General features: G+C 41.3%; 1 protein-coding gene across 2 annotated transcripts in view; it reads right to left on the minus strand.

Annotated features, from left to right (window-relative positions):
- enox1 (ecto-NOX disulfide-thiol exchanger 1) overlaps positions 1 to 20270 on the minus strand; it is a 116327-nt gene that overhangs the window by 66832 nt on the left and 29225 nt on the right. For both annotated transcript variants that reach the window (XM_038720005.1, XM_038720004.1), the window contains exon 2: positions 15045 to 15077. The gene's annotated coding sequence lies outside the window, so the exon portion shown is untranslated. The remainder of the gene's footprint in view (positions 1 to 15044; positions 15078 to 20270) is intronic.

The following is a 20270-nucleotide window of genomic DNA, read 5'->3' on the forward strand; positions in this document are numbered from 1 at the left end:
ATCCTGCTTTAACATCATGTATCCAATCAGCGGGACAAATAACATCCAGACGACAACGTGAGACAACAACAGATGACGGGGAGATCGTACAGCAGCGGCTCGAGAGGCTCGATGATCTCAGCGCCTTGGGACAGACGAGGTCAGTCTGTCTGCGATTATCAACCATAACATCTGCTGCTGCCTCAAACAGGAAGCCTTGAACGCTGCTCACGGCGCTCAGACGAAGCACGCCGACCTCCAACAACGTGATGTGTGTGAGGGGACAGGAGATTCTGTAGAACTGATTTTATTTTGAAAATACAGTCAGCAAATGTATAATTAATTAAACGAGACACGAGACGAGATTTTAACACTATCTTTAAGAAATCTTAAATGCTGAATTATATGAAACATTTGAGCATTAAAAAATGTATTTCCTGCATTCTGGTGAATTTTTCTGCACTAATTTATGATGGAAATTATTTCTGTAAAGGGAAACAAAATTCAGAATCTAAGTCAGCTCTACTCTCAGATCTGTTCCTCCTGTAGAAACAACTTCTTTAACATCCTCCCTGCTGAGTCCTGGTTCAGTCTTCCCTCCTCTCTGTGTCTCTGTTTGGGGAAGTGACCTCTTTAAATGTGACTGTGGCTCCTTTTCACCTCCATGAGAAATTAATTCATTTTAATTCAGTTAGAAACTCCTGGATTTTAACAGCTCCTGTGTTTCTGCAGATTTTCTGCTCACGTTCAAAACTTCCTGCACGTTCAGAGTCTCTCCCACAGATCTGTGTCAAAAGGCAGAATATTACGAGACTAAATAGAGATTATTAAAGAGGTGGTATTCTGCTCATTTTCAGGTTCAAAATCTTATTTAGAGTTTGTACCAGAGCAGGTTTACATGGTTATATGTTTGTCATACTGCACGTTGCTGCAGCTCCTCTTTCCAGCCTGTGTTGAAGGCTTCGTTTTAGCTATGGAGTGATACATCTTGTCTCTAAATGATCTTTGTTGGGAGTTGCACATGCTCAGTTCCTAGTTAAGGACTACTAGCCAATCAGAAGCAGAGAAGGGCGGGTCAGCGAGAAGCCGGTAAACAGCTCGGGTTCAGCCGTACGTGTTGCCGACCAGCTTGGCAACACGGACTGGAGCGAGAGTTTCAGAGCGGTGAGTTATTAATCTGTATCCATAAAGTTTTAACTGAGCTCTGTCTCTACATCACAGGAACAACTTTATGTCCACTGACTGAAAAGATATAAACTCAATAAAGGAGAGGGAAAAAGCCTAAAAGCATAATACCACCTCTTTAAAAGCCTACCTGTCCTATACTCGGCTGTGCTTTGTGTTATTGCTCCGCTGGTTCAGTCCGTCTGACCGACACAGTTTGGGACTTCATGTTGAATGTGAAACTGAAAGTAACCGACAACACTTGTGATCAGGCAGAACTGTTAACTTCAGCAGCTCTCAGTCCCAAACAGAGCAAGCTTCAGTTTCAGGGTTGTTTGCGCCGGTGTTGCATCAGCTGGGCGGAGTAGACGTCATCAGTTATACATTTGTGTGGCGTGAGAGCGTGTGGATAAAGTCAATCGTGAGAGTCTCACGAGACAGCTTTTAAATCTCACGAGATCTCGTGACCGCCCTAGTTATAATCTAAAAACCTCCGTAACAAAAGTGCGTCCACTTCTTCTGTCATACAGTCCATACCTGTGACAGTCGTTTGTTGAACACAGAAGAGACCAGGACTGAAAGACAACCATGGACCAGTATTTCTCCCACGGTTTGAAACCAAATGAACCAAACGCTGGAAAAGAGGCTGTCTAGGTTTCAGGCTTCAAACTGCCTTAAAAATAACTCCGACCTGAACCTGAAACCAGTGGAAAGACATTTCAGGATCCTGCTAAACACTCTCTGCAGCGGTTTGGATGCGGCATCATCCAGAAATGTGATGACAGATCCAGATGCTTTGGCTTCCTGCTCCACATCGCCAGTTATGTGCGAGCGCTTGTGTGTGTGTGAATGAAATGAAGCACAATTTCCAAACGGAGGTCAGTTCAGCTAAAGAAAGACTTCTCTGTCTGAAGCGCACACACAAACTTAAACTTTCTAATTTAATAGAAGAAGAGAGGGAAGTCCGGTGTAATCTTCACCTGTCGTTCACCTGGTCAGCGCTGCTCAGCTGTGACTGGGCGGAGTTCAGGATCTAGACTCTGAGCCACAGACGGGTTGAGTCCAATTAAAGAGTCAGACTGAGCCTCGGCTGGCAGCTCCGGACTCACAATAAATCTGCCAGCTCACACCGACTCTTCCACTTTCTCCATCGGTCACATAAAAGATCAATGAACAGATATCAGTAAAGACTGCAGCTGTCACTCACCTCTAAACACAGAGCTGCTGGTCACAAGATAATAAATATGTCAAGCTGAATTTTGGGAAAATGACTTTAAAAGTTAAGGCACGAGACATCTAGAACTGGGTTTATAAATTATGAGCCACTGGCAAAATGAAGACAGCTGCGCCTACAGTTCCCATAATGCACTGTGGGATGGAAACAGGTTTACAAGTTTAAAGTTGCCAGTGACGGCATTTGTACTTGTGTGTTGTCGTCTGCGTCGCCATAACGCTAGCTGGCGGTGGGTGCTTTCTTAATTTATATGATGCTGCTGAAAAGTAGTGTTTCAGGGACCGGGCCCCTCAGATTACTGAACAAAGCACAACTTTATTCACTGATTTTGCTGAAACTGGTAAATATTATCTGGTATCCCGGCTGCTCTGCTTCAGCTCTGTGATTTACTGGCTCCCCTGATGGACACATGAACAGGACCGAACACAGCCTCATCAGCTGACTCAGCCCCGGGGTGATACCGGCGTACTGCGTTCCCAGCGGTCAGACTGGCCTCCGTCGGTCTCGGGTCTGTGCTCGGGTCCGGCTGCCGTGTTCAGTCACTGGGAGCTGGAACCAGTCCGCACAGAGTCTGCATGACGGCGTGGGGCCGTAACCACATTCAACTACTGGCTACACGCCGATCAATATCTGCGGCAAATCCCTCCCCAGCTTAAATAGAAAATAGCACTCTGTTTCATGGAAACTTTCATGTAATCCCCGTTTTTACAAAATGTACTTTCCGTACTTTAACTGAACACAGTTACTTTATTTTTGTATTGTGCTTACGTAACGCCGTTACTGTAATCTGTTACTCCCCAACCCTGACGCTATGTACGACCTTTTGAATCAGTTGAGGCAGAAGAAGAAGGACGAACCGGAAATGCGACACTACCAAACCAACCAATCACAGTTCTTGAAATCTGTGTCGTTGCGACTTGTAGTTACATTTTTTGGGGAGGTGTGCGTCGGGCTACGCCGTAGATTCGATGCAGGAATATAAATTGACCGGCGGCTGCGCTACAACTCAGCCGTACTTGCTTATATGTTAGCAAATTGTCCCTGAGACAAACACCAGCGTTTCCCACGTACAGACCTCACTTGTCTTTGTCAGTTTTCACTCTGAGGTTCCCGGTTCTTCCTACAGTTTGCTGACGCTGCAGAGGAGCTGAAGCTCTAACAAAAGCAGCTGAGTAAACTAGAAATCAGAGAAAAGAAAAACTGATTACTGCTTCATCACAAAGCTTTTAGCGCTGAAAAACAGCCCGAGAGCAGACAGCAGGGGGGGTTCATTTCTTATCACCGCCAACACACTTTTCACTCTCAGTGGTGAGCAGAGTAACTCTGCCATCTGAAAACACTGAGAAACAACAGAGTTTACTCAGCTGGGTTTGTACAAGGTGCTGCGAAGACAAACAACTGAAGCTATTCTGGGCTGAAGCTGCTTCCCTGGAAACATCATACGATGCCTATGAAGAGTATTCACCCGCTTGGATGTTTCACCCTTTTGTTTATTTTATACATGAAATCATGGTCAATATAATTTGGCTTTTTGACAAGAATTTGCAAAAAAATTTATTAAAAATATATAAGGTAAAGAAGATGACTGCATAAATATTCAGTATTTAGTAAATGACCTTTGGCTGCAATTACAGCCACACGGTCTGTGTGGATATGTTTCTATCAGGCTGGCACTTCTGGACACTGCAATCTTTCCTTGCAGAACAGCTGAAGCTCTGATCGGGCGTGAACGGCTCTTTTCAAGTCCAGCCCCACATTCTGGATTGGATTGAGATCTGGGCTTTGACTCGGCCCCTCCAGAACATTCACCTTGTTGTCTTTAACCCATTTCTGTGGAGCTTTTGCTGCTTGCTTGGGGTCGTTCTCTTGCTGGAAAAGAAATCTTCTCTCTAGTCAGATTACCCACCAGGGTTTGGCCATATTTTTCTGCATTCATGTTCCCCTCTACCTTTACAAGCCTACCAGGGCCTGCTGCTGCGAAGCATCCCCAGAGCATGATGAGACCTTGGAGTCCATCACAGGCCTTTGGGCGAATTCCAGGCAGATTTCCTATGAGCTTTTTTCAGCAGAGGCTTTCTCTTTGCCTTCACTCTCCCATACAGTCTCTCCCATCTGAGCCACTGAAGCGTTTGACTGCTTCAGAGTGCTCGTAGGTGTCTCCCTGGCCTCCCTCACCAGTCTTCTTCTTACCCGCTCACTCAGCTCTAGGCACATTTAAACAAGTGCCACACTCCATCCGTTTCTGAATGATGGATTTAACTGAACTCTGTGGGACGTCCAGTGAGTTGGAAATCTTTCTTCTTCATCTCCTGACTTGGCACTTGACACTTTTCAATGATCTTTTTCTCTGAGGTGATCATGTTGCATCTGCAGTAGGAATACTGATGAAAACCAAGAATGCAAAGAACGGACTTGTGTTCTTGGGGAGAACGTTCTTGCTAGTCTTTCTTAGAAGAATGAACTTGCACACATGTCACGAGCACACAAAACGCTGCTGACAGAGCGCAGAGGCCGCCTGCGTCGCTCTGATTATTATAACAGCCAGGCTTCATCCCCCAAAACTAAAAGCTCAGAATCGGGTTTATTGTAGGTTTTAACTTACCAAGATATATTTGCACAAAATTATAATAATAATAATGCAAAGACAGTCCACTTTCATACTATTTCTGATCATTTTTCAGAGTTTCACAGGACCAGATTTTTCCGTATATCATCCAGATGTCTCTTGATTTAAGTTAAAATCTTACAACATGACTCAGAATGTAACGACAGAATAACAGCGGTGCGAACGTTAAAACTGTCTTACAGCTGTGGGTCTTTACTCTGCCGTTGTTGCTGGACTCTGCTGTGTTGGCTGCAGTGGTCTGTGTGTCTGAGGCCTCTGTGAGCTGATCTGGCCGGTTGGCTCGTTAGCTTCCCCCCGCTGACGGTTGTGGAGCGTCACAACTCCGAAAACGTTTGAGCACATTTTAGATTCGCCAACATTTTTAGTAAAACCGCCCATGTTCAACACCTACACAGCTGATTTCTCGCCTCAAACCTTCTCAGAAGTGGATTTAGTGATGAAATAACGTACGAAAATAGTACAAAACGTTCAGTTGTCGGCCTCATTCAGCTTCTTTCAGCCCCTCGCTTGAATGCCGAAATGAATGCTGGGATATCTCCGCCATCAAGTTCAAACAAGTTACCAACAGATGCATCCTGGGTAAAATGGGGGTGTCAAGAACACTTCCGGGATTTTTTACCGTTCTTGCCAAAATGCAAACTTGTGTATTGGGACAGAACTTGGGCCACAAAAGATTCACAAGAACACAGATTGAGAAAGGCCCAGAGACCTGACTGAACTCGAGTGATCTCCATTTCACTAACTGTGACGCTGCTGGCATCAACTAGCTGGACTTTAAATTTGTGAATATTTATTCAATCATCTTCTTTACCTTCTATATTTTTTATCAATTGACATGAGTTTGTAAAAATCTGTTTTCACTTTGATATTAAAGGGTTTTTTTGTGCAAATTCTTGTCAAAAAAGCCAAATTATATTGACCATGATTTCATGTATAAAAGAAACAAAAGGGTGAATACTTTTTACAGGCATTGTACATATTTATGGTACACACAGAACTACAAAGCTGCACAAACATCCCGCACACATGGAGTCAAGTGTCCTCGCAAAGACAGGAGTACAGAAACACACACCCAGGCCTTTGGAGATGTGGCTCTGGTGATTTTTTAATGGAAGCACTGTTGCGTTGAGGCATTTATTCAAAGAGCAGGCAGAGACGTCTCCTCGTCTGATTCACACCAGCAATTAAAAGCAAGCCAGATGCCTTTGGGGGGAGAGAGAGGGGGAGATCAGAGGAAGCATCGAATCGTTGGGCGATAAGGCTTCCCTTTGTGCACAGAAAGCCCCGTTTGCTTGCTGCTCCATGCAGATAGACTCTTTGTGAGCCGTCGGTGCAGTTCATGACTCTGTCGTCACATTCTGTATCTATTCACACCTCAGCTGAGCCACTTTGTCAGAGGTTCATTGTGACTTGATCAAAGAGATGAGGAGGTGGAAAGGCATCATTTTACACAAAAAGAAAGAAAAGAAAGAAATCCTCGCAGATCAGGTTATTGTATGGTAATAACAAGGTACAACATTACACATGTCGGCGTCGGAGCTGAAAGAATCAGTTTCTGAATCATCGTCCTGACTAATTTCCATGTTGATTTCAACCCAAGGCGCCACAAGTGACTCACAACAGGATCAGACTGCAGGATATAAGGAGCAGCAACCTGGAAGCCTAAGGAAGTAACCTAAACCTGCGTCCTCTCCAGCAGCCAGCAGGGGGCGACTCCAGAGGCTGCAGAAAGAAGTGTGATTGTATAGAAGTCTTTGAGAAAATGTTTCTACTTCTCAGCTGATTTATTCCCTCAGTAAACACTTCAGTTCAAACAAGTGGACGTAGCCGCCGTGACGTCCCGTTGGTTTGTGGAACACTTTTTTGAAGTCCTTGGCATCTTGGCCGTCGCCGTCTCTGTTTTTTTGGAACCAGACGTGACCATATTTGGACGCGAGGGTGGAGCTAGCTAGCTTGGTTAGCTAGCTGCATCTGTAATTCACATTAACTATGATATTAGCAGGGATGCTAATATGCTTTTAGCTAGCGACAAACAGGCTTAAAACTAAACGTACTTACTGAAAAATGAGCAGCCGACTCCTGATGAGCTTTTTCTGCGGCGCTGGTTAAATGTACACAGAGCAGCGGATACGAGTGGCCTCTATTCTGATTGACAGGTCGCCAATCAGCTTGTAGCCCCGCCCTAAAGCCTCCCCTGCTTCCTGGTCTCTGTTCCTCTAAATGGGACCATAATTTACTAAATGAACATCATGCTGTGTTGAAGAAGACTTGAAACTAGCGACTGAGACCAGAAACTCATCAGGAAAGTGTTTACTGAGGGAATAAATCAGCTGACAAGTAGAAACAGTTTCTTTCTGCAGCCGCTGGAGTCGCCCCCTGCTGGCTGCTGGAGAGGACGCAGGTTTAAGTCGCCCCCTGCTGGCTGCAGAACTGGCTTCACTTTTCAGATCCAGGGGTAGCCGCCATTACACAAGCTTCCACCACCAAATTATTTTCTGTAATATTTTGTACAGCAGTCGTTTATGTTCAGACGGCCTCTCTAGAATGAACAAAACACATTTCAAAAGCAGCTTTAAACCAAACAACGACGTGCTGTGGCACAATAATGTAAATAAAACTCAGCTACAAAACTTCAGTGTCTTGGCTATAAAAGACATTTTTCCAGAGGCGAGACACGTGTCGAGGACTTCCTGACAGTTTGCTAACATGTCTGATTTTCTTCCGCATGACCACATTCATGGATCTGCTCTGTCGTCTCCTGCTGCCATGAAGTATTTAACATTTAAAGCCCAGCGGAAGAGATCAACTGTGTCAGGGAGTGTATGTGTTCACGGGGGGGGGGGCACTTAATGTAAAAACACAACACTTAAAGGTTTAATATTAAGGTATTATATTAAGGTTTTATATTATTATATAAGTTTAATATTTGTCACTGAGATGTAGTACCAGTGTACTACATCTCAGTGACAAATATTAAACTTTACCTCACTACATTTTACAGCTTTAGTTACTTTTTAGATGTATATAATAATATATATTATAGAATATTCTCTCAGGTGGAGGTGGGGGTGTTAAATGAGGCAGCAGCAGAAATGTCAGTGTGGTGGATGTTCAGACCACAGAGGACACCTCAAGGTTGAACCACACGGTGGTAAATTATTCACCAGCCAGGAAGAAAACCATGCATCTCCCCCCTCACTCTGCAGCATGTACACATGCACAACCCCATCTCTCCCGGAAATTACCTTTATATACTCATTTGCATTATCAAATACGTTTTGTTTGACATGTAATGCTGCCTGGATTACTGGTTTTTAAATCAGCATAATGAGGAAAAGTTGGTAAATGTTGTACAATGTTTGCTGACAACAATTTTAGTTTTACTATATTTCTTTATAGCAACTCGACTCAGGATGTGAAGCCTGATCATTGATCTTAAGTAGTACTTTAGTACAATTTTGAGGTATTTATTATAATATTTTCTGCTACTTTATACTTTAACTCCTGTACTGTATATAAAGTATCAAAACTAGCTAACTGTATATTAAGGTGACCAGATTTCTAAAATGAAAACCGGGAACATTTATGGTTTGGTTGTCAGTATGTCATAAAAATATAATGTTATTATATATGGGGACAATTTCAGTATTATTATATTCTATCAAATACAACTCTTCTGAATGAAATCAAGTCATCTTGTGGCAGAATCAACTTTTCATTCAAAAAGTAGAAGTAGGGCTGGACAATAAAACAATTATTGTAATATAATTTTTTTCAACAACAATATAACAAATGTTCAATAGATATTCAATAAATGTTTATTTTATTCACTTGAGTCATACACGAATTAGGACTTTTTTTTATTATGTTTATTTTGTTGAGAAAAGGCCTGAAAAAAGCTTTTCCTTAATTTTACTCCTGCATATTTCTTGTCAAAGATTTTATCATAATTGTTTTGAATGTTCTGCCTCAGATTTGTGAAGTGATCCACTGTTTGGCCTCAAGTGTTCTGACCATAAAGAAAAGTTTAAAATTAACCATCAGGTTTCTTCAACTTTCACTCAGGAGCAGAATTCAGCCTTTAAACTCTTAAAAAAAATAACGATTTGATACTTATCGTGATAATTATAGATATCGAAAAATATTAAACTTTTTATCATGATAACATTTTTGGCCACATCGTCCAATCTAAAGTAGAGGCTGCAATTACTGTCTGGCAAGTGGAATACTGCAGTACATGGGTTGTTTTGCCATTTAAAAGTGTTTCAACAGGTAAAAAGGACTGAATTGTTTAGAACACAGCAAGTTAAATAATGTAGTCATAAGGATAACTGCAAAAGAGATCATGTCTTTCTTTTATATATATTTAACTCAGCAGTAAGTCATGTTAATTATAGGCTCTGTTTTCTAAATATAAACAAGGATATTAAACATAGGCCTACAAACATAATAACATCAAACTTATTTGGCCACAATTGTGTTTATTCTGTTAAAAGAAACGTTAAAGCATCACAAAGACACACCTTTGCTGTTACCACGGACATAAAGTGATGTTTGATTGCACGTTATGTCTGTTTGATCCAGATAAAAGCAGCTGTAGACGTAAAGAGACTGAGTGACAGCTGTCTGCTCTGCTGTCTAGTCTTTCTGGCCACATAAAATCTGATTTCAGGTCTGTTAACACCTTATACAGTCTATGATTAACACACAGTGAAAAACGGGGACATTTCTGGGGACAGCTCCAGACGGGGACTGGCCCCGCAAAACGGGGACGTCTGGTCACCCTATTGTATATATAATGTATTAAAACTAGCTAATGGTATATAAAGTATTAAAACTTGCTCATTTATATAAAGTATTAAAACTAATGTTAGCTAACTGTATATAATGTACGTAGTTAAAACTAGCTAATTGTATATATAGTAGTTAAAACTAGCTAATTGTATATATAGTAGTTAAAACTAGCTAACTGTATATAAAGTAGTTAAAACTAGCTAACTGTATGTATAGTAGTTAAAACTAGCTAATTGTATATAGTAGTTAAAACTAGCTAATTGTATATAAAGTATTAAAACTTGCTCATTGTATATAAAGTATTAAAACTAATGTTAGCTAACTGTATATAATGTACGTAGTTAAAACCGGCTAATTGATTATGAAGTAGTTAAAACTAGCTAATTGTATATATAGTAGTTAAAACTAGCTAATTGTATATATAGTAGTTAAAACTAGCTAATTGTATATATAGTAGTTAAAACTAGCTAACTGTATATAAAGTAGTTAAAACTAGCTAACTGTATATAAAGTAGTTTAAACTAGCTAATTGTATATAAAGTAGTTAAAACTAGCTAACTGTATATAAAGTATTAAAACTTGCTCATTTATATAAAGTATTAAAACTAATGTTAGCCAACTGTATATAATGTACGTACTTAAAACCAGCTAATTGATTATAAAGTGGTTAAAACTAGCTAATTGTATATAAAGTAGTTTAAACTAGCTAACTGTATATAAAGTAGTTTAAACTAGCTAACTGTATATAAAGTAGTTTAAACTAGCTTGTTGTATATATAGTAGTTTAAACTAGCTTGTTGTATATATAGTAGTTAAAACTAGCTTGTTGTATATATAGTAGTTAAAACTAGCTAACTGTATATATAGTAGTTAAAACTAGCTTGTTGTATATATAGTAGTTTAAACTAGCTAACTGTATAAATAGTAGTTTAAACTAGCTAACTGTATATATAGTAGTTTAAACTAGCTTATTGTATATATAGTAGTTTAAACTAGCTAACTGTATATAAAGTAGTTTAAACTAGCTAACTGTGTATATAGTAGTTTAAACTAGCTAACTGTGTATATAGTAGTTTAAACTAGCTTATTGTATATATAGTAGTTTAAACTAGCTTATTGTATATAGTAGTTTAAACTAGCTAACTGTGTATATATAGTAGTTTAAACTAGCTAACTGTGTATATATAGTAGTTTAAACTAGCTAATTGTATATATAGTAGTTTAAACTAGCTAATTGTATATATAGTAGTTTAAACTAGCTAACTGTATATATAGTAGTTTAAACTAGCTAACTTAAACTAGCTAACTGTATATAAAGTAGTTTAAACTAGCTAACTTAAACTAGCTAACTGTATATAAAGTAGTTTAAACTAGCTCCACCTCGAGCAACACAAAAACGCTGCTCTAACATTGAAGCATCAGTATTAACAATATAATAATTTCAAATAGAATCAGATATCATGCCAGGAGACATTTTTCAGCATACATGAAGCAAATACTCTTACTAAAGCAGGTTTTCAAAGCAGGACTTGTGTGTGTAATAGAGTATTTTATATTGCTTATTTTATATTGCTTATGTACTTATTTCTGCTCACCAGCTTCCTGTTTAATGCAACATCACGTCAAATGGTGACGGAAGACATTTCACGGGACCTTTAACATTCATTCAGGCTGAACAAACAACAGACTGCAGGTCCCACTAACAGCGGCGACTCCTGCAGTGCTGACACACACGAGGACCTGCAACTTTCCATTTTAATAAGCCCACAGCAAAATGAAAAAGCTGCCCAGCATCGATCTGTTTTTCCTCCGGTTTTATGGAGGGCAGAAGGGAAGAAGAGATGTCAGATTTTCCCTCAGCTGGATGGCAGGCAGCAGCTGCCGAGACATGAAATCACCAACCACAGGATGAGACGAGGGGAGGGTGGAAGTTCCCCGGGACACATGGTTTATAAGTAAAGCAGCAAATTAACATTTTTGTGTGCAGGATTCATGCTGCCACATGATCAACACACTGGCTTCATCCCTGTCTCCTGGAAATTACATTAATATAACCTCCTGTTTATTTTCCTAGTTATATTGTGTTGGAAAACGTATCTGCTGCCTGGATTATGTTCATGGGTGGAACTTCTTTTCAAGCAAAGATGTGCGACATGTTTGTACAGCACGTGTCAATCAATCAGTCAATGAAATCTGGTATCAGTGAAGCTAGCGTTCAAGTACAGCAGACTGAGCCAATCAGCAGCAGCTACACAATGTGAACAACAACCAAATTGGTTTCATGCTAACGTTTCCTTCTTATCTAACTTACAGACGTGAGCACACAGCTAGCCCTGCAGCTTGTTGAACGAGACACCAGACACCAGGGGAATGTGCACCGCTAACGTCTGTTTGCCGGCTACATAGCTACTTGGCTGCTCAGCTGCAGCACGTTCCTGTAAACATTGCTGTTAATGTCACTGGATCTAAGTAGATGCATTTTTACTTTTTGATCCTTATACTATCACTAACTAACTCTACACTGCAATCTAAGTTCAACACTGTTTGCTGACACCTGCAACCTGTTAGCTTTAGCCTCAGTCCGTTAGCGTAAAACATTAAAAACTCAGCTGGAGAAAAAATTTTCAACCAACTCAGAAAGCTAATGCTAGCCTAATTATATAGCTAGCCAGAAAATATTTACTGTTGTAAACTAGAAAGGAGAACCTGCAATTCTTTACTATTTTATTTAAACTGTGCCGAGAACAGAAGACTTGCTCAGATAAGGTTAATAAAGAGCATAAGCCCCTCCCCTATCGGTGGATAACCATGGGACCTTATACTGGAAAAGATTTGCATGTATGTTAGCTTCAGTGATGTTAGCTTCAGTCATTAAAAGGTTTGTGATCTTTGTAAGTTTTACGACTTCCTTGACATTAATAATCTTTTAAACTGACAAACACCATGTGTGTAATTCAGGACACAATTCAAAGGGGATTTAAACATTAATTGTCTCTCGCCGTTGACCACTACATATTTTTTCCAAAATAAGGTCCCGTGGTGGTCCATAAGACTGAAAGTATGTGATGACAAAGACCATAAAACAAAAAGTTGCGTATGTGATGTCATTGCCTGACGGTTTCTCTCAATGACTTAAGCTAACATAACTGAAGCTAACGTCACAGAAATTCCAGGTGTAGATGAGGTAATGAAAGGATCAGGGGTCGTTGGATTAAACACGAGGTAAACATCTGTCCTTGGAACATAATTAAGTTACTTAGCTAGTAGCAAGCAAGCAATGAACGTTAGCTTAGCATTACAACGCTAACATGTCGGTGACGTATATTGTGTGAGACGAGAAATTCTGTTTAAATTTAAACTGCATTTGTTTGGAGTCGTGACAGACTGTTATCAAAATGTACAGAATCCACCAACCTCAGAATATCCTTCACTTCCACCTGATCATACACTTTGATATTTACATCCTGGTCCCTTGTTGCTGCTTCCTCCTCCTGTTTGATGCTATTTTCCACATGAGGACAATTTGTTTCCTCCTATCGAATCTCCTCTAATGATTCTGTTCCTCCATCCTGCCACAACAAGTCACCGCTGCCTTCCCCTGCACTCTCCTCCAATTGTGTTTTTCTTACTTCTCTTTCTGTTTTTCTGCCCCTCTCTCCTTTTTCTCTCTCTTTTCTCGCCTTCCTCCCAACCAGTCACAGTGATGAAGTGGCCAGGGAGTAGCCGCCTGTGCCGGTAATCACCACGGTAACTCATGGCAGCGCCGCGGCGCCGGCAACTCGCCATCCATCACCGCCTCCACTGCTGCAGGAAACTGATATATCAAGATGTAAATTCTGGCCCTGCTGCTCCCCGCTGTCTCCAGGGGGGAGGAGACAAGGAGGAGAAGGTAGCGGAGGAGAGGGGAGGTGAGAGGGGTCGAGGACGGGAATAATGGGGAATGGAGGAGAAGTGAGCAAGAGAAAGCAGGAGAGGGTTAACAGAGAAAGAAAACAAGGAGATGGGGGATGAGCTGAAGGAGGGCGAATAGAGGATGGCTGAAGAGACGAGGAGTAAATAATAAGGGAAGGGATGGGTGGAGAGAGGGGGGGGTAGAGGACAGCAGAGGAGGTAAGGAAGCAAAGAGGAGGAGGAGGAGGGGAAAACTGAAAAGAGAGTAGAGGGAGGAGAAAGCTAAATGTCTGATGACAACGGCGGTGTTAATCCATCCTAATCCAGCCACACACACACACACACTCACGTGTTGACTAATTGCATAATCTATACTATCATTTCAGTGTTTTGTATTATACACACATATAATACTATTTAGCTATTTGGAAAGTCCATTGCTCACTGGCTCTGAATACACATCCAGTCTAACCCTGCGTCATCACCAGAGCCGCTTGTTAATAACGCAGCCAATCAAACAACTCAATCAGCCGAAACCAACATCTGCACCGTGTGTTCACTGCTGCTTTAACGTTACCTGGTCTGTGCTTGTAAACGACTTGGAACGTCATTTCAAGTTTTTAATCGAGTGAAGTGCGACTGAACAGGTGCACATAAGACCGCTAACCCCCCCAATGCCATCGTCCATCCCGATAAAAGATACCTGCTGATACCTCTTCAAAAAAAAAAAAACACTGGACTGTGATGGTAAGTTGTTTTAACTTGTTTAAGGTAATACCCTACGCATATCTCAGCCCAAGCGATCATTACTAACTGGGCAAACTCGGCAGGCGTTCATTTTAACTGAAGGACTAACAAGCTATGTCCTAAGTCACATGGCGTTTAACATGTGAAATGGTGGTAGTTCGGTGAGGTTTGGGCACCAAGACCACTTGTTCAGGTTTACGTAAAAACAATGATTTGGGTTTAAATAAGTACATCATGTAAGTCATGTGATGTAAGTCATCTACAAAACATTATTTAACTTGTCACCTTTGACCTTCCTTCACACGAGACTCAAACCTCGGTCTCCTGAGAGACAGTCCTAAATTTACTAGACTCAGCCATCCACCCCACCACATCCTTACACGGATGGTGGCTTTTGTTACATGAGACCTGTTAGCTTTAGCCTCAGTCTGTTAGCATGATGACTGTTAGCAGGCAGCACCTTATAGGGTAGTTTGCCAGCTGGTACGCAGCATTTCATGTAATCCACTGAATGAAGCAAAGAAGAACATTGATCATTAAACTCAGAGGAGTCGGTGTCATATCTGGTCAGAAAGCAACAGGAAGGACGAAGACAAACGTCTGACTTACTGTTGCAGTGCAGCAGCTCCCTTCTGATGGTCCCTGTGGAGACAAAGACAGAGTCCATCAGTCCCTCAGACCCTGTACTGAGGCGTTCATGCCGTCCTAATTAAGTAAATGTGTGGAGATCTCTTCAGGTTTCAGCCCTGACATCATCCCAACCCTCCCAGTCCCCTGAAGCAACACACCGACGCCGGGTGTGTGTGTAGCTTCAAAGGCTGGTGGAGGAGTCGCTAATAAAACCGCTGTATGATTTACAGCATCCTGAGGCCGGCGAGGGCGCCGCGCGCACACACACACACACTGAGCAGCAGCAGGGCAGCGCTGCTGACCTTTACCAAATAAAGGGTAAGCAACAGAAACAAAAGCAGTAAAACTGTGTGCAGAAAGAAACAACACAAAGAGCTGATGATTGACAAAAGTCTGTTCAGCACGCAGACATACGGCCGCTCACTGACACATACGTATCAGCCAATCAGAATCAGCAGTGGATGACGTCACAGCCGTGTAAAGCGTGACCACAAACGTAACTCTGTCTCGGACAACAAGTACGGCCGAACTAAGCTGCTAACGTTAGCCTAAACAGGACAGCCTTCCACACAGCGGGGGAATAACGACACCGTTAGCATGTGCTAATCAGAACCAGAATAAGCTTTATTGCTACACGTAGACAAACAAACAGCTGACATAAATAAATGTAGAAATATATGAATATGGAATAAACAAATGCTAAGTTATATAAGAAGAATAAAAAAATTAGACAAAATATTAAAACTGTTTACAGAGAAACAACAATGTGGCAGATATTTACTTGAGCATTACTCCGGTTTGTGTTGTGCAGACGTGTTGCAACAAGAGAATATTGTGTACATAAATATAACGATATAAACAGACAAAATATAAAAATAAAGAACAACAAAGATTAACATTTAACAACAAATATGTGCAATGTGCCAGGTTTGTGCATGATATGAAATAAAGTAAAATTTCATTGACAATCATAAACAGGGCTTCTTTCAAATGTAACCTGTAACCCCACAAACCAATGCAGGTAGTTCATAATGTGCTCCCTGGCTTAGGAAGTGATGCTCAGTTCAGCTGTAGGTAGAAACTAGTTAGCTGCTCACAGTATGACGTGATGTGAAAGTGAAGCACTTTCCTGTACTTTGTCTAAATGACTAAACTGTAAGAAAACTGTAAAGACATGAAGCATTAGATGAACTGATGGCTGACAGTTGAGGAGCAGCATGCGAGGAGAAAGTGACTAATTACTGTTCAGTGTTCAGCCAAGTGAACAGTACAGCGTGTTATTGCCAGAACGGACCATATGGCGAAGACAGGAGCCAAGCCGAAGCAGTCAGACTAGAATGAACCGGTCCAGTTTACAGCAGCTCCTCTCTGCAAACAGACCAGTATACCAGGATGCTGTTACAGCGTGAGACCAGACACTAAGGAGCATCTGAGCGACCCGACGACAAAACCTGACTGGTCTGCAGCACATCAGACTGACGCTCTTCTTGTTGTAATCCAGTTTTATTTATATTCTATATGAATTAATGAGGAAGCAACACATCGGATCATGTTTCTATTACATTTGCTGAAGATACAGCAATCATTGGTTTGATGATGATGATGATGATGATGACACCAGCTACCGGGTGGGTCTGTTGGTTGGAGCAGGTTTTCTTCGACACCAAGAAAACTAAAGAAATTATTTTCGATTTTAGGAATGTTATTACGCCGTTATACAGCTGCAGAAGTTGAGATTTCCTGAACTAAGATGGTGAACATTATACCTGCTAATCATTAGCATGTTAGCACTGTCACTGTGAGCATGTTAGCATGCTGAAGTTAGCATTTAGCTCAAAGCACATCTGTGTCTAAGTCACAGAGCTGCTAGCATATAGCATAATACTTTTTAACTTGTGCATTTTGGTTCAATCTGTTTAAATTACTCTGACACTTCTGACATCGCCTGCTTCAAAATGAAAGGTGGTGAAAACATTAATAGGAAGTGTGCAAATGACACCGATTAGCTTATTACTGAGAGCTCACCTGAACAGCAGGTGAGCTGTTAACCTTTCCTGTCTTTGTCTTCCTTTCCTGTTTAAACTTTTATTTCTGTCTTCTTGTTCTCCTGTGAGTCTTTTTTTTATCTTGTTGTTTTTACTCTTTCATTATCAACACAACGCCGCCAAACTGATTTGTTATCCAAATGTCTGCATAAATCTGCATATCGCTTAATGAGATAGTCTCATCTGTGAAAGGATACAGTCCCATATTTTACCTTCTCACTATTATCAAACACTAAAGAGCGCGTCTGTTGTTGCAATGGGCAGACCTTCATATATATGTATATTATATAGATGCATAGTTCCTGTTACCAGCTCTATCAGTTATCAATTAAAAATAATCGATATTTTCATAACAACAGTATATATTGACAGCATGTTGGCGTCTCTGGTAGAGAATCATCAGCTGCGTCTTTACAGTGACTTTCAGCTGGGTGGTTGTCCGTTCTGGTTCACAGAGCGTCGTGTCCAGAGAAGAAGAAGCTGTAAAAAGCAACACGTCCTCAAACCTAAACAACCAAATAGGTTCACTGTCAAACGTCCCAGAATAGCATATGTCCGTAGGAACAACCTACCAACCAGTCCAGAAACCAGAACTTAAGTACATGATGTAAGTCATGTGATGTAAAGTCTGATTTATCCATTCGGTAGACTGCATTTGGAAAGTCTAGAAGAGCCGCATGATTCTTATTTTACCCCATAAAAGTTAGTGGAGGGCTAAACCAGGAGTTAGCCTGCAGAAGTTAACACAGTGGACGCTACAATGCTACTGCCAACTAGCGTTTTGGCGATGTAATTGCAGAATAACGCAGGCACAAGTATAAACTTGTGGCTATGCGCGCAGTATACGCTGTAGGCTACGACTTACGTTTACTTACGTAAATGTTACTGAACTTCAAACATTTGAACTTTCTTCCACGCAGAACTCGAACCGCAGTCTCCTGAGCTTACTTGACTCATCCATCCACCCCACCACCTCTTTGTACAACGTCACCTGACTTTTTCTGCTAATCGAGGTAGCCGCCTAACAAAAATATGGGTCGTAATAAGCTGCTGTATCATCGACCTGTACGGCCATTTCTCTTGTGAGGGCTGTAAAAAGTCACCGTACACGAGCTGCAACAGTCAGAGAGCAGCTGGTGAATATTGGGGAGCGTTTAGCGGCTAAAGAGCCAGATATTTCCCTCAGGAGCTGGTGGAGACCAAACACAGAGCGAACAGAGAGCGAATACCGGACTTCATCAGGCGACACAAACAAACCTCAATATGAAGCATCATCTCGCTCTGTACAGCGACAAACACTCACATGTCTGAAGCTACAGCCAGCAGCCATGTAGCTTAGCACAAATACTGGAAACGGGGGGAAACAGCTAGCCTGGTTCTGCCCAACAGAACCAAATCCACCTCGCAGCACCTCTAACGCTTGCTGATTTACACCTTCCATCGTCTGTTTCCAAACAAAAACCAAAGTTTAGCAACTTAAATCGGCTTTTTTACTGGAGGTTTTGTGTGAAATTGTCTCTCGGCTGTGACCAGTAGCTGCTCTGTTGCATTAAACATGAATTTAATGTCATATTTTAATTTGTATTGACATAAAATAATATTCATATCGTGTTATTAAACACATTACCTAAACTTCTCAGCAGTCTGGTCCATTTATAAAGTCTTTAGCAGCAGAACAGGGTTTAAATCCGACACCTTCCTAATTGCTGGATTTAAACTGCAGAGCTTCAGCTGCACAGCCTCATTCATAAACATAATATTTCGCTTCTCATTACAGGAGGAAAAAGTCTGAACTGAGAGTCTGGTGAAACTCTGGGCTGTTTGCGTTGGCACAGATGTTTCAGCTGAATACTAAAAGCCAAAATAAAGCTGCAGGTCTCTGCAGACGGGCCTCTCTATTCATCTCAAAGCAGCACACACAAACGGCCGCCGCCCCCGAAACACAACACACACACTAATTGTGTGTTTCTGTGTGCGTCTCCTCCTCCTGCATTGCGTTGTGTTTGTGTTGATCAATCACCGGCGGCGAGGAGCAGGGTGAGCGGGGAGGGCTGGGCGGCGGCGGCTGGGGCGATGTACCCACATCCCACCTATTGGCACCATCCATGTTCCAGAGAGCCCTCGTATAAATCACTGTTAATGACACCAGGACGGAGAGAGAAGGAAAATACCAGGCAGGGAGGAGGGGGAGATATCTGGCTAAATATTCTGCTTTTAGAGGGTTTATGAGAATTTCACCTGGGGCGCAGAGGAAAACTGCAGTCAGAGGGTTTGAGATGGTTTTAACTTCCTTAATTTAACCTTTAATTAACTAGAAAAGCCTCCGAGATTAAAACGTGTCCTCATGGCTACAAACACAGAGATTAATGTGTTACTGTACAACTCAGGGTTTTATAATGAGATGAAATTTGTAGTTCCCTTTCTGCTAACACTTTGTGTTTGAGAGACATGGAGGGCATAAAGGCTCAGATTAGAGACCTGACGATGCACAATTCGGGGGTCACACCGGGTAGTTTTCTTTAAGCTTAATTTACTTTTTTTGGACCATGCACTTTTGTTTCTGCTATATTTAAATTGCACTGCATGTTTTGTTATTGTGCAAATAAACCTTTCTCAGAGAGGGAAGTGAGATGAAAGGTTCTCTGCAACTCTCAATTATTTTTAATTCAGATTATTTTCTCAATTTAACGATAAATTGCTCTGTTTATAAAATGTCAAGAAATAATGAAGAAAGCCTAAGCTGATGTCTTGTTTTCATTTTATATTTACATTTATTCATTTAGCTGACGCTTTTATCCAAAGCGACTTACAATTGCTATACATGTCAGAGGTCGCACGCCTCTGGAGCAACGAGGGGTTAAGTGTCTTGCTCAGGGACACAATGGTAGATGTCTCACAGTGGGAATTGAACCTGGGTCTCTCACACCAAAGGCAGGCATCTTATCTCTGCGCCACCACCCCTATTTTTCAGTTTACCAGCAAATAAAACAAACATTTGTTTATCTAAACATTATTATAACTAGGAGTAAACCAATAATCAGTCTGGCTGATTATCGGCGCCAATATTCAGCATTTTTCCAATAATCTGCATCGGCCATTTTAAAAACAGATAGCCAAAATAATTAATTAATTAAAAAAATGCACTCTTTTGGCTCTGATG

Source organism: Micropterus salmoides, unplaced genomic scaffold (assembly GCF_014851395.1).
Source record: "Micropterus salmoides isolate LMB-PRFRI ecotype aquatic unplaced genomic scaffold, ASM1485139v1 Ms_hic_scaffold_15, whole genome shotgun sequence".
Taxonomy (NCBI): Eukaryota; Metazoa; Chordata; class Actinopteri; order Centrarchiformes; family Centrarchidae; genus Micropterus; species Micropterus salmoides.